Source organism: Scomber scombrus, chromosome 11 (assembly GCF_963691925.1).
Source record: "Scomber scombrus chromosome 11, fScoSco1.1, whole genome shotgun sequence".
In the NCBI taxonomy this organism is placed as follows: domain Eukaryota; kingdom Metazoa; phylum Chordata; class Actinopteri; order Scombriformes; family Scombridae; genus Scomber; species Scomber scombrus.
Genome location: NC_084980.1, coordinates 22,515,492 through 22,526,779, shown reverse-complemented (window position 1 = coordinate 22,526,779; position 11,288 = coordinate 22,515,492). Strand labels below are relative to the sequence as shown.

Genomic DNA, 11,288 nt, shown 5'->3' with positions numbered 1-11,288 from the left:
AAATGACTCCTATGTGAATTAAAAGAATGATAAAAATGAACTACACAAAAATAAGTAATCACTGCTACGTGTATAAATGTGGCATTGATTGGCATTTTACAAATCTTTGTGTGAATGCAAAAAAAGAAGAAAAAATTAAAACAAATCACACAATTAGTGCTTAGATTTCCACCTCATCACATCAACCTCAGATTGCTTTAGAAAAACATGAACGCCTGGGGTGAATGCCTGAGGTGTGCACGTTCTGGGTTAATAAACCAGTTTATATTCCCCTTTTAAATCTATTTTAACTTTTATCTCTTCTTATCTGTTTATTTTTAACTTTATTTATTATTATGATTATTTTTTATTTTTTTATTTTAACACATGCTGTTTATTTTAACTTGCTCTACTTGTTTGCTCTTGTTTTACTGCTTTAAATGTAAAGCACTTTGCGCTGTATTTTATGTATGAAAGGTGCTATATAAACAAAGCTATTATCATTATGATTATTAGTATTATTATTATTATTATTAGCAGTAGTAGTAGTAGTAATAGTATGAGCAGGAAATGGCGTATGCTTGGTTTATGCATCATTGTTTACAGCTTATCCATTAGTTTGTATGCAAGGTAAAACCTCAATGAAAAGCGTAATTATTGTACATTATGTATAATGTATGATGTTTTTATTGCAGTCAATCATCCATAAAGCATTAAAGTGTTTGGAACATTAAAGGTTTCTTCTGGCAACATTGATTTGTCTCCATCAATATCCAGTCTTAATGAGCCAGTCAGGACGCTTTTCATCTGCACAACATGTCATGATTACAACATTCATTTTTCCGTCTCGGCAGTATTACACAATTCAGTCATCCAAGTGGACATTATTACACTGTTCATTTGCCTAATATGGAGCCATTACAGCTGATAGACCTGTTTTCACCTGAGGGATATTAAACCTGCTTCTGAATGAGTGGACTCTCTGCCATTCATGTTAATGTTCAGAGACTTAAAAGGGATGATGATGATGATGATGATGATGATGATGATGATGATGATGAAGCTGCTGTAATGTGAAAAACTCATAACTCTGATATTGATGTTTTTAACTTAACCTCTCTGTGTGTTGATATTATCTCATGAAATGTTTTACAAATTCCAAAGGATGAATTCTCAAATATTCGGTGGTCAAGTTGAAAAAACTTTTGTTTTTATCCTGAAACGCTGAACATTTGGATATACCAGACTTCCACCTCACAGCATCAGTGAGCACCCATCCCGTTGTTCATAACAATTCAACAGTTTTTTAAGTCAGGCTTAGAGATGTAGAATAATCAGTTTCCAGCTGCGTCTGATATTGTAAAATCCTCAGCATGTTTTTTTTTTTTTTTTACTGTTTATCTCTGCTCTCTGAATCACTCAACTGTGTTTGCATGCCTCTGTGCGACTACTTTTATTATTTTGAAGCACAAAAATTGTTTCTACTCCAGCTAAGAGTGGAGAAATTCCTGTATCAACTTACTGTTGAGAACTACTTACCGTTCACTGAGACACTGGAGCGTAACATAAGTCCTGTTTTTTTACCAAGCTGACATTACACCTGCAGCCAAGTGATAAAACTCAACTCCTCCTCTCTGGTGTTTATCGTTGCTTAAACATATGATGCTTCTGCCCACTTCCTTTTTGTTCTCTGCTTTTCTGAACTCCTTATTTTGTTTCTGGAATGGATGTTCTGTTTTCGCTGGATGTTTTCTCATATGGGACATTTTGCCAACAACGCTATAAAATGTGTCCAGCTCATATGTTTAATGAATGTTGTCATGTGGAATAAAAAACCAAAAGAAGGACCCTTTGAAGCTTACTAAAACATATCACAGGTGAAAAATGAACACCATTATACATGCATGTACCAACCTTTCCACAGTGTTTATAAAACGCTGACAGGTTGTACGTTTTCTTCTACGCCACAGAGCTGCATGTAATCCACAATCTTCAATGAGGTCACCTAAACATGAGTCACAAGCATTTCACATTATGAAAACAAAATGCTGCAAAATATAACCACACTATTTCTTTTCTACTATAATACATGTTGTTATTTGCTGATTGAGTTGGACAAAATACCCGGAACATTCACATCAGCATTTTTTTTAACAAAACAGTACCTATAATGATATAAGGAACCATGTGAGAAATTACCCTTAAACCTAAAATAGGCATGAAATACATTGATTATCATTAAGAGCCCCCACAAGTGTTCCTCATGTGAATTTTGTTTTACCAGAAGCTTGTATTTTAAACATTAAAATAATTGTAAGTCCTAACTGTTGCCACAACATTCATGCTTTTTTTCTTCTCTTTTGACTGACAGAAGTGTGTGACAGTGCACTGGTGTCCAATCTGCCGCCATCAGCCTTCAGAAGCTCCTCACAGCTGTCCAGCAGCCATGCGCCGGGTTTTGCCAAACTCAACAGGAGAGAAGGTGAGGATGAGTTTCTGCCGCTGATAATTAATAAACTGTGACGTGTTGTGTCTGATGAGTCAGGATGTAAAGCATTGGATTTGACTGGAATTGATATAATAATAATAAATGAGTAGTGCTACGTCACATGATTACTGCAAGATTTTGTAGTAGAAATGGACGAATGCAGCTGACTGACTGGTGTCATTTATAATAATGTGCCATTGTGTCTGTTGCTGGCACTTTCAATATCAGGACAAAAAAACACATGAATACTTGTATCAGATTAGACCATACTTTAAATATCACTAAAAACAGCATTTGTCTGTATCTGTAACAAAGAGTATGAACCCAAAACACATTGATTTTTGATTCTAAGGCTTTGTCAATGCACATAACAACCTTTTAACACAGTGCAGGCTAAAAGAATTTGGTCTTGGAAAATTGTTGCTGTCTGACAACAAGCTAAACAAGATTTCTCTTGCTGCTGATATATGTCAGTTTTGAACATAAAATATCCTTTTTTTTTTTAGCTTTTAAAATAATGTATGCACTTTTAAGTACAACTTTTAAAAAAGATAGATATGTTCCCTTTTTGTGTGTTGCAGTCTTTAGCCTAGGAACTGAAAGCTGGCAGGGAATTTTGCTACTGCTTCAGAGAATTGTTCATGCAACAAAATGTGGATTAAGAGCGATCTAAATTATTTTTTGGACAGTTTTTGCCTGTACAGTATGTGATGTTTTTTTATGAGGAGAGGGGCACTCTTCTGTTACTAACAAGTTGCTCTGCAGCAGCGCCGCAGAGACTTTCGTTAAGCTCAGGACACAGAGCACAAAACATCACAAACAGGAAAGTTTTTACTGGATTCACAACAAATAACTCACTGGTGACTGAGAGGCAGACAGGATCAGAATCATTTATGAAAGACGAGACAGTGCAGCCAATAGTTGCTTTGTCCCGTTTTTATTCTCCATAGGTGCTGTTTGTATTGACGGTTTATACTAGAAGGAGTTGTGTTTGTTCGTCCGACATAAAAAGCCAGCGGGGAGTCCCGTGCTGAATGTTGATGAGAGGATTGGACAAAATGAAGATCATGGTTTGTTGTGGAGCTTTCTGCAGGGAACGGGCTTTACTGCTTTATCCCGACATCAAAGCCCAGAATCAGCTGGGAGGGTGAGATGAGTTTAATCTGGATCTGAATGACTTTCACCGCCTGGGAAACTAAAGAAAGCTGAGTCTGCAGAACATCGCTCAGTCTTCAGTTTGTTTATATGGTCGAGCAAACAGCCTTTTTGTGGCTAAGTGCTGTGACCTGCTCTTTGTTGGCTGATCTACACATGAACAACCGTGAGCTCAGAAGCTGCTGGATGCTGTTTAATGTGTTGTTTGACATCTTTTCCAAAGACAAAAAACTGCTTGTTTGACATTGTGTATTTAAGGATGCAAGCAAACCTAATCCTGTTTCCATTGTAGTAATTGTGGGATTAGGTTAGTGACAGTCATTAACAACCATTGTGACTCCTTGCTCTTCTTTATTAACAAACAGCAGTGCTTTGAATGACTCAATGCTCAAGGGTGTGGGGTTAGAAGTGTGACTATAAAACATTATGCCATTAAAAACTTCTTTTTTTCATACGTATTCTTCTGAGTTATGATGTTCAAATGGCATTAGAAACAGTTTTCATATTAACAATGAAACAAATGACTGAGGTCACAGGTCTTTGAGTGATCACTTAATGCTGCATTAAATTCTCCACAGAGAGCCTCAGATTATTTCGTTATCACCATACTGTAATATGAATTCACTCTTGTAAGCAGATGTGCGCTACCGTATTTTTCAGACCTGCAATAGAAAGGAAATTGGATCCACATGCCTCAGAATGCTCACTAGGCCTCCCTCCAGTAATAATAATTATGTCAAGATGAGAAAATGCAGGTATTAGGAGTGGAAGTGTAATGAATGACCGTCTTACTGCTGACAGCATCATAATACGGTTGCACTCGTCATTTCACTCCCTGCATTCTTCAAATCTAGCGCTAGCAGTTGATAGATTAGGAGGTCTGTTTGTGTCACATCTCCTCCCCGGCTGTATTAACGGTACAAAGCCCACACGATCGCAGCTGTTTGCCGAGGGAATCGATGAATAAATGAAGGTCTCCATCTCATTTCCATCTCCTGCTGATGCCGTTGCTATCACTCTGCCTCCTGCAGTTGTTCTCAGAGGAGCAGCTTCGCATTCAGTTCATTTACTTGCTAAATGAACAGAGATTATCTAAGCCCTGGAATACCACCCACAAAATAAATGCAGGTACTTTAACTAGAAGCTTTATCATCATAGATTTCCTGTCATAAGAATTGACTGCTATTAATTTTATTATTGACTTCACTGTAGTTGACACGGACCAACGCTGTGGTCTCATTGAAATAACTGAGGTGGCTTCAGTCTGAAGACCTTCACTTAGACTTATGCTAAACTTTGATGTTTATCTGCAGCAACACCAAAGAAGAAGGCTTTGCTTATTATTTTCTTTATGATATCTTATATTACACCAATAACGCAAAAATAATTTCTTTCAAAGGCTAGCGAGCAGTAAACGTATATTATTCTTTCAGCAAGTTCTCACACCTAAAGGAGGAAGTAAGTAGTTTGTCAGTGCCTAACAAAAATTATCCATATTTATTTCTGTTATGAAAACTGTTCATGTGAGCTGAGCTGCCAAATGTTAAAGTTTAAGTTTAGCCAACGACTGTAAAACTACTTCGGTTTGAGATAGAAAAAGATGTTGAAAGATGCTGAAATGAAACCAACATTTACTGTTTCTACTAGATGGGTCTCTGGTGTCAATGTCTGACATTTAACATGCCCAACCTCCTCCTTTAGAGGTTGTGTGGTGCTATATTTTGCTGCTTCTACATTTGCTTCTGAAAGAGACCAGCCATTACTGTCACAAGTGGTAACCTTTCAGGGAAATGTGAATCAATGTAATTTAAAGTTTTTTTAAAAGGAACAAACAGCCAGTGGTATTGTTTTTCTGGTTTTTCTTATTATGTACTGTGTACTGAAGATCATTTGTCGGGTGTTAGCAATTTTTTTTGGCCACTTTAGTAACAGCAGAAACAAGTTACAACTGCAACACTGTCATGTGTTGAACTTTGGAAAGTTGTTTTTCTTACCAATTGGTGAATGCAAGTCCAATATTCACTCTCTTTTAGTTCTGTTTGTATGCCCTCCCAACTCCTGCAGGAAACATTTGGCTCTTTGGCTGCTAAATGCTCCACTATGTTCACCAGCTAGTTGCTAACTGTGTCTGTTTGTCATTTGATGCTAAGCAGGTCGTGGTTAGTTAGTTTTTAGAGCTTTTTTTCTGGAAACTGCTTCCTTCTGCATCCAAAAAGAGACTCAATGAGAACACTGAGAGTGAACCGAAACAGTAAAGCTGCAGCCAGATAGCTAAAAAAAATAGCTGAAACTCACGTTAAAGCTTGTAAGGCCAAGGTGAGCTGCAGAGTCACTGATCATTTCTACAGTATGTAGGTTTGCAATTGCATGAGACCAATGCTCACTTCTTTCCACACTTGGGCTCAATCTTGTTTTGAACATAAACAAAATTGCCTTGGTGTGGCAACAGTAGCATCCTCTACAAGCACCAAAGTCATTGTGATGTACAGACCTGTCAACACTCCCATTTTTCCTGCAGTTTCTCCCGTGTTTTCACCTCCTCCCCTGTGCTGTGCTCCCGTATAGTTGTTTCTCCTGGGAAACTCTCATAATTTGCATGGCCCTCAAACTTTATTATGAATAATCGTCAAACACAGATCTATAAATTTTGTATGTTGCTGTCTGACGTTTACCCAAGTCGCCATATCGTCTATGAAACACAATCTACACACACACAACGTACAATTTCCACCCATCTGTCACCGCAACCCAATTTCAAGGGGCGTGTGCACAGCTGTTCTCTGCGCAGGAAGTCTTTCCTCCTCCTGTCCTCTGTCCTCCTCCTTCTGCTGCTGATGCGATTCACTGCCTGCAGGTACCGCTGGCAGAGAGGAGGGGCTGGTTTGTCTCAGCCAGCAGCTCACTTTTTCCAAATTTTAAGATAAATGGTAAACTCATGAACAGTTCACTAAATAACCAGCATGATGTGGTCGTGTAAAACATTGGTGGTGGATGGGACAAAATTGAAAATATTGCTTTTCTTCACGTTTATGCTTGTTGAAGAGGTGGTTTGATAAAGTACTTAATGGCTTTTTACTCACGACGGTTTGGTAATGAGCATCAGTGATGAGTGTATCTGTCACCTCATCCACCTACCCACTCCCTCCCAACCGAAACATGTTGGCAGGTGTGGATGTAGTACACATAATTGGTTGATACCTACAATGTGCTGAACAGATTATAATGTGCAGATAAGGGCTTGCACTGTTATGTTCACAAATCCCCCCCCCATGAAGTTCTGTTTTGTCATGTTTATGATTAATTCGTTTCAAAACACACCCACATAAAAAAAACAGTATGTGCATGTGAGACTGGCACGCAAAAACACGATCTGCCCCACAAGTATGGGGCTGTGAGGAGCATGAGCTGGATTCTTCTTACACACTTGCAACTGCTCAACAGTCACTTGCTCATCAAGTTGATTTTAGACATTTTGGAGGCGGGGATCGAATAGACATCGAATTTTGACTTTGTTTTTTTTTTCACTATGTTTTTGAAAAAGTGTTGATAATGAAAACAGAACAAAATCACTGATATTTCTCCATCCAGACCACATTAAACCAGGTCCAAACTAAAAGCCAATTTGTTAAATCTGGATTAGATTACAAAAGTAGACTCCAGAGAGTCATTAAAACACAGTTTTCAGTTTCAGAAACCTTTATTCTATTTGTGAAAACCCAAAAAAAGGGTAATGTCATTGATCTTGTGGCTTGAAATTCACAACACAATCCACATCTCTTCATTTCTTTGGTTGTGGCCCTTTAGATCTTTTCTTTCTCTTCTTCAACACAAAGGCAGACAAGTTATTTTTAACTCTTTAAATACAAACTCTTTACAGAGTCTTTTATCCTTATAGAGTCAGTTTTCTAATCTGTCCAATGTGGTCTGGATGGGGAAAAGCAGTGTAGTTTCCCTATTTTTTTCATTCTTCACAAATAGAATAAAGGTTTCACAAACCTGAAAATGTGTTTTAATAAGTCTCTGGAGTCTACTTGGTAATCTAGTCCAGGTTTGACAGGTCTAAGTATAGTGGTTTTTGATCTAAACCTGGTTTAATGTGGTCTAGATGGGGAAATATTAGTGAAATCGCCCTCTTATCTGATTTCATACGCAAATAAAGGTTTCACAAATCTGAAAGTGGGTTTAGACATTCTTTAGGCTTTTGCTACAAAGTCTATCATGTTTATGTGCACAGATTGTGAGACTAATTTAATTCCATACACGTTGTTTTATAACACAGCTCAGCTCAGCAGTGATAAATTTGTATATTTCTGGTGTAAACCATGCATGGAGATACACATATTCTTTTTTGTACATAGCAGTTTATTTTTAAGAGGTCGCACACAAAACATTTTTGAACATCAGTTTTACATCTGGGCTTTGAAGTCTGGGCTGAAAAGCACTAACAGGCAGCTGATTGGAGATGAATGTCTCTTTCACCAAGAACCTGCAGGATGAATGACTCACTATTTTGGGCTCCCTGCCGTTCTGCTGGGATCTGCAGGGCGGTCTTATTCTTCATTTTCATTTTCCATTTTTTGCTTCTCCTTCAACCTCTTTCTATCATCTCAGTATTCCTCTCTTTTCTTTCCGTTTTCCATCTGTCCGCCTTGCTCTTATTTCCTCTCTCCACCTCCGCTCTTCCCTGCTTGACATTCCCATGTTTTAACTTTAACTTTAACTGACTGTTTTCTACTGTAATCATTAGTGTTAAGGCATCTACAGTCACATTTTCATCTGTGAGGACTAATTTAGTCGGTTCTGTCTTCTTGCCACATGTTAATAGCAGTCTTCATGTCTAGATGTTTTCTTTTCTCTGGCAACAGTGACAATTACCTTTGATGCCTCTGCAAATTGTGCTATAATAGACTTATTCTGCAACAGTAATCACTTACTGAATTACTTAGATGTAAAAGTGAAATTAAACTTTAATTTGAACCTGTTCTGATTTTGTGTATGGATTGCCAACCAATCAAGTATTGATTTATGTGTGTTCAGGTCTTTATTATTTCTACAAAGTTCAAGTGTTAAACTGCTCCACAGAAAACACACTTGACACTTGAGTGGAAACGTGTTGAAATGTGCTTTGCCTGCAGGAGATATCCAATGTTTTCCAGCCTGCTCTTCCTGCTGCAATGAGCCTATTAGGCTCTCTGTCCGTCTGGCATGTTATCAGCCTGCTGAAATTACCACCCTGTCCTGCCATTCTCATGCAAATTATGAGCCTTCACTCCAGGCCTTCATAACAGTCCGATACCCGTCTTCCTTTCCTATTCCTTTCAGCTACCTGTCTGTCTGTAGCACTACCTGCTCACTTGTCTACTTGTCTCTTACTGTGCGGCTCGCCTCTTCCTCTGCATGTCTGGCATTTTCCTTTCCGCTTGACTCTTCATTTTACTTTGGTTTCTCTTTGTATGTTCCAGTTGGCCCCTGTCAGGTGGAATATCAGTGCATTATTAATGATTCAGCAGTCCTTTCTTTACTTATCCAACCATCTGCTCCTTATAGTAAAGCTGTCGTCCACAGCAGCCTCATGTCAGGCTTGGTCTCCCTTCAACAGTAAAGCAGAAAGAGAGCCGTGCAGCCTGACTGACTTTCCTCCTCACCTGTCACATACACTATCTGCACTGCTCTAATAACACAGAGAGACAAATTGAGCTGGTTTCAGGTGTCACTGTCCTTACAGTCGAGTTGGATTAATGAAGTATCAAGGATGTCAGAGGCTAAACCCATCATATATATTTTTAATTGTAAAGATCTGAAATTGCCTTTAATGTTTGTAAGATAAAACTGAAAATATATACTATGTCCTACAAAATATCGCCCTTCTAACATCAGATATGTGAGGAAATGACTTTTAAAAGGAAACAGCTCAAAAAAAGGAAAACTCTTCATAATTGGTGATTATAGGTCATAAAGTGATTGTAGGGAAAACAAAGACATTGTTCAACTATTCTGGCGCCCGTATTGGCAGTAATCGGCACTTGTCTGTGCTTTCCAAAACTGTCACTGTTAAAAAATGTTTATGTTTTATGATGTGATGCTGTAAGGTCGAGGTAGGTGTAGGCACAAAATCATACCCACAAAAATAACCATAGGGTTAAGGTTAGGAAAACAATAGTACTTAGGGTTTTTTTTTTTTAAAACTGTGCCGACACACAATTGGAAGTGTTGGATTAAAGCCTCCATCCATCCTTCCTCCTTTGAATGAAGAAAATTGTCTATATTTATAGATGTCATCTGGACTGTGCCATTGCTCCAGGTCATAATTATGGCTAGATGGCATCTGTCACTCAAACATAAGTATAGGTGGGCACACATACATTTCATACAACTCAATGTGCTTTATATAAAAACTAAATATCAGACCATTTAACAGTAAGAATTGGAAGCATTAAAACATACAATTACAATAAACACACAACAAAAAATAAATAAATAAAACCCAATTATAATAAAAAAGAAAAAAAATACGTAATTGAACAGTAAAAATTGGAAACATTAAAACACACAATTATAAAAAAGAACCCAATTGTAATACAAATAAAACAAAGTAAAGAATAATAGAAAGAATGAAACTAAAAAGTTAGACTAAAATAGAGCATTAACTTACTTTACTTTCACTTAAGTATTAAAGTGGTCAAGATTTGCTGACCAAGCCATGAAGGACAAAATTGACAAATGAAAAACAGCTGAAATGCTTTTATTTTATGCCGAGAAATGCTAGATAATGAGTTTCATGTTGCCACCAGCAACTGTTTCAGTGTTCCATGATTGGTATAGGCAGAAGGAAAGTTGTGTCTTGTAATTGGCTAGCAGAGCAGTGATTTCACACTCCTGACTGCTATTAACTGTATCTAGGTTTTTCTGTGGGTGGTTAGAGCCGGTTCCTTGACAGACACTGACTGAGGGAGAGAAACCGGAGCAATCTCTTTGATTTGAAGTGACAGTTGTGACAGAAAGTGTTCAGACCATCAGCCATCAGTTCACCTCTGTTTCAATTATATCTGACAGGGTGGACACAGTAAATCTTTGTAACGCCTCTTGTTCTCAGAGTCGTTTCCCTCTGATGTCTTTGTTTTTACCCTTCCAGTCAAATATTCATGAGTAAAGGTCAGGTGTGTCTGCACTTTTTTACTCTGCTGTCACTGGACCCGTCTGTTAGTCAAGCGCTTATTAGCTTTGGCCTTTACCTCTTTAAAGATCATGCTATACCAGCCACCAGACCGACACTGATTCATTTTCACTGTTGAGATTTTCTCCTCTGCCTGTCACCAGACACCAGTTGTCTTTTCTTTTTTTTCCAACTGACCAATGAACTAGTATTACCTCAATGTATAAATAAAGAGCTCAGATTGAAACACTAGTTACACTAAACCAAATATCAGGTCATATATAGGTCTTGCAGGCCAAATATTTTCTCCTTAAATGTTTTATATATTTACTTTGTTTCCATTTTTTAATTAGTCATTTAATAGAAAAGTGCAACAGATTACATTGGAAGCAAGATGGAGATGACTTGAAGCAAACCAGGGATTGACCCAGTGTTTTAGGGCATTTTCAGACCTATAGTTCAATTGTTTTGTTCCGCAGCAGGCAATAAATTACAGTGTAGGATACAGACTTT

The 11,288-nt window shown here is 37.8% G+C and overlaps 1 protein-coding gene across 1 annotated transcript in view; it reads left to right on the top strand.

Moving 5' to 3' along the window:
- Window positions 1–503: 503 nt before the first annotated feature.
- LOC133990188 (contactin-associated protein-like 4) overlaps window positions 504–11,288 on the top strand; it is a 90,183-nt gene continuing 79,398 nt past the window's right edge. Inside the window, exons 1-2 of the mRNA XM_062428396.1 lie at window positions 504–558; window positions 2,354–2,461. The gene's annotated coding sequence lies outside the window, so the exon portion shown is untranslated. The remainder of the gene's footprint in view (window positions 559–2,353; window positions 2,462–11,288) is intronic.